Source organism: Marmota flaviventris, chromosome 5 (assembly GCF_047511675.1).
Source record: "Marmota flaviventris isolate mMarFla1 chromosome 5, mMarFla1.hap1, whole genome shotgun sequence".
NCBI lineage: Eukaryota > Metazoa > Chordata > Mammalia > Rodentia > Sciuridae > Marmota > Marmota flaviventris.
In genome coordinates, this window is record NC_092502.1 from 87083183 (window position 1) to 87087586 (window position 4404).

The 4404-nt window shown below is 35.6% G+C and overlaps 1 non-coding gene across 1 annotated transcript; it reads right to left on the reverse strand.

Annotated features, from left to right (window-relative positions):
- Positions 1-967: 967 nt before the first annotated feature.
- On the reverse strand, positions 968-1074 carry LOC114086657 (U6 spliceosomal RNA). Its single transcript, XR_003581657.1, has one exon. It is a non-coding gene; the product is annotated as a U6 spliceosomal RNA (small nuclear RNA).
- Positions 1075-4404: the final 3330 nt, after the last annotated feature.

The window sequence follows — 4404 nt, forward strand, 5'->3', positions numbered from 1 at the left end:
TTGGAGATCCAATTGAACTACAGAATCCCAGAAGAGACAGTTGAGTAGAATCCGAATACTTCATAGTGTACTTAAGATGATTTCTCATCAAGGATTTCCTAACTTTTGTTTTTCTTGATAATAGAATAAGCTTTGGGATATTTGTTGTTTAGAGAAATCAGATGTCTCACTTTATACTTCATCGTGGTCTCATACTTGGAAGAGTCTTTCCTTGGCTTTTTAAAGAGTAACAGTCCTAAATCAACATTGAGTCTGTACTGCCACAAACCAGGTCCATCCCCTAAGCTTGCTTTATTTTTCTCCTTAGTATTTATCAACACCTGATAACACACGTGCTCACGTGCATACATGCACACACACACGTTTTTAATATTAATGCATATTTGCTCATTTGTTTGTTTTACCTGTCTCCCCACCAGAACACAAGCTATTTTCAGGGACTTTGTCTGCAGCTGAATGCAAGAATGCACTTTAAACGTTTTTAGTTTTTCTTCTCGTATTGCTCAACACTTGTTCCGTGTTTCAGGGTACTTTCCATTTCTGGTTGAGCCCAGTATTTCCTCATCTTTACTGAAGCTCTGCTTCATACAACAATAGATTATCTATGTGACTTTTTGAATGTTCCTTTGTAAGTTACTTATCACAATGTAAATGCTACTTCCAAGAAACTAACTTGGAAGTGACACATGTTTTCCTTTCTACTTCCTAACTAGGTAGGGGCTCTTGTTTGATCAATTTTACTGGTTGTTATATGCTTGTGCTTCATATTCTCCCCTAAAGTATCAATTCCTCATGGCTAGGACAAATACTACTATGTCACTCTTTCCAGCACCTGTGAGGTTATTATGCATATCACAAACTCTCAACAAGCAGATAAGAATGAATAAGTTGCAGTGAATTTTCCAAAGAGATATTTACTTATTTGTCAAAATGTTTTAAAGATTTGATTAATTTTTTTTTTTTTTTTTAGAATATGGAACGCTTCACGAGTTTGCATGTCATCCTCGTGCAGGGGCCATGCTAATCTTATCTGTATGGTTCCAATTTTAGTATATGTGCTGCCAAAGTGAACACAAGATTTGATTAATTTTTTACTGAAAACTTTCTTAAATAGGGCTGGGGTTGTGGCTCAACGGTAGAGCACTTGCCAACCACATGTGTGAGGCACTGGTTTGATTTTCAGCACCACCTATAAATTTCATTTATTTATATATTACAAGTGTTTTCATCCTCTTTTGGTGTTCTTAACAGATTTAAATCCTAATGACTCAAGCTATTTATTACAAACTGGACCTCGTATCAAGAATTGGGTTTGAGTTAACTTTTTAAAATTAGTCCCTCATCTCCAAATTAGAATACTTTCTTAAATGATAAGCTTTCCTTAATTATTACAGAGGTTTACAGTCAATCTCAGAATTAATTTGTGACAATATATAAAAAAAGTTTATCAATTTTTTATAAACTTTAATTTTTTTTTACTTGTGCCAGTGACTTTTATAATAATACTCAGTGGTTATGTTATGTTGTAATAAATTGGCATCCTTTTGATGTAAATGAGAGGTAATGAGACTTGATGTTGCTATCTTTTTGAATCCTTGTTGGTACTATAGAAAGTTTATTCTGCCTCTTCCATTTTTACCAAATTTTATTCACCCTGTGCTTTCCCCTTCAGTTACTCTCAGCCTCTGCCCTAGACCTGTTTCAAGGTTATTGCTTCTAATGTGCTGTAAGTAAAGAATTAGCAAGTGGAGCTAGTTGGAGGCATTCAGATGACTTATCATTTTCTTTCTTAATGCCACCTGTTTACGGATAGGAGAAATGACAAATGGCCTCCTTACAAATGAAGTGTTACTGTATCTCTTACTTTCTTTTACAAGCAAGGCTATTGAATTTTCTCCCCTTAACATAATCGTTCATGGCTTGGCCTTTGTCAATACTAGATGCTTGTCACTGTCAAAACAGCCCACTCACAGTTTTATAAACTGCTTCCTTCTCTTTGCCTTCCATTTTATTTCAAAAGAATCTATAAAAATCTGTTACAAGTACTTTGCAGAATCATTGCAATGCCTCTGTTCATTTTTATATAAAATGGTGGCAAAGACTATAATATATTTTTTCAATTGTTTAATTTAAAGAGAAAAATGAAAGTTGTGTTAATGCAAAGATTAGGGCGTTATGCAAAATACCAGGGATGGGGGTGGAGGGTTCATCTGGAAAATAATTTCTGTAGCCTCTTTTAAACTTACACAGTTTTGGCAGAAAATTAAAACAGTACAATCCCAGAATTTTAAATCAGTTCTGACAGGAAGATGGTTTTTCAAAACCTGACATTTTCAGTATGTCTTCCATAAAGAATTTCCCCAAAACAAAACCAGAAAAGTACAATAATAAAAATCTGACATTGTTAAAGTAGAACAGAAAGATAAATAAGACTGACATTAGACAACTGAAACTGTACCACATTTAAAATTCTTATTTAAGAGCCAAAAGAGGAATTCTGATCCCTTTATCATTCTCCTGTTAAAGATAACCTAAATAACTGATTGTACATTTTCAGACAAAAAGAAAAAGTGGTTAAAATTAACCAGAGTGATTCTAAGCTCTGAATATACTTTGAAAGTAAATTCCGTGTTTTCAACTAATTGATAAAAGTTAACTGATTAAACCAAATCAGTATTATGTTGGCATCTTATTACTTAAGGATTTACCTTAAAAAAAAAAAACAAACCTATAATAACCTATACTTCTGGCCAAGATAGAATAAGGGCTCTGATACATCCTTTCATTTGAAACAAACAAACAAACAAAAAATGGACAAATGATAGTCTATATCTTTTAATCTATGTCTTTTGCAAGACAATAAATATCAGACAACCAGAAAAGGGAACAAATATGGAAAGCCGGGCAGTGTTCCCAGTTTCCTGCCTTGAGAGAGATCCAGGCTACTTCCTAGCGGGGAAGAATCCTTCCAATTGAGGAGACAGAATCTGAGAAAGCAAAGAAACTAAACTTACAGTTAATAGTGTAAAGACAAAGAGAACTGGATGTAGGCAGGCTTTGGAAGCCCACTAAGGGTTCCTCTTGAATATTCAGCTGATCAATGATCAACACATGTGTGTAAAAGCTAGTGGAACCAGAGACTGAACTATTGGAAAAGATTAGAGGTAGCAGGGCATGGTGCTCACAGAGACAGAAATAATGCTTGTATCCACCAGTCTGACTGGAAAATCTCAAGATGAACTGAACAGTAGGTAGAGTATACTAAGTACTCTACAGTACTGGGAGGTAATCAGTTCTAGATTAAGCTCTGTTCTAATCCACCCAGCAAACCCGAAAAGCAAGATATAATATGATCATATTAATTAATATAACATAATATTTTAAAACTATTTCCAAGGAACTCAAATGTGTCTCTGAACGAAGCTCAAATATATTTGTAGTAATTTTTGAAAAATCTACCACCCAATTGGGTATAGAGGTGGGTAGTAATTTTTTCATAAGTGGGGTACATTATTCATTGCAGCAAGGGAGAGAACATACACCATGGGAAACCATGAGGCATCTCAGCAACAGAGGGTCAGAAAAGGCTTATTATAAGTAATGTGGGAGAGTTTAATGAAATAAGCCTTGATTTTGGTTTAGATGTTCTCAGGAAGTAGGAGTAATTCTATCATGGGAATCTTAGGAAGGAAGGAAGATCAGACCAAGGATAAGGCTATTACTGGTAAACAAACAGCAGTCATTTGTGTGGCCTAGACAATGTCCATACTTGCCTGTATTCAGATATAATTATGGAGTTGTCTCGTGTTTGTACTTCAGAGTCACAGAGTGGTTTTGTGTGAGGCTGCTGCTCTGTAAAATTGCTCACCTTCAACATGAGGCCTGGCTGTAAGCCTGCCCAGGTCTTGGATATCAGGAGCTGCTTTTGTTTTACTCGCAGCCGATCTTAGATTCAAATCTTATACCCCCTGGTCTTATGAGGCTGTCAAAGGGTTAGTTAGCCTCTTATTTTCTCCCTGGGGATCAATAAATACCCCTGTGATATCTTTGAATCCATACTCACTGCTTGGATTTCCACTATTTCTAAAATATTGGCTAAGTTGTTCTAAACTGTCTTTTTAGTTTTGATGCTATAAAAAAAGTTTTTAATATTTATCAGATTTACAGTTGTGGGAATTGTGCAGCCAAATGTGCTGTTACTGCCATGGGACCACCTTTCCCTTGTCTCTATCTAACATGTAGAATTGCCCAAGCTTCCAATAAGGGTTGACTAGGCCTATTGCCTGGCTTCTCATCCTCATTTGATAGAGCCATTCAATCAGGCTGAAAGTCTGATCACTTTACAATAGCCATACAGAGGTAATGGTCAGACCAGTGTTTTCATCACACTTAAGTTTATCCTCC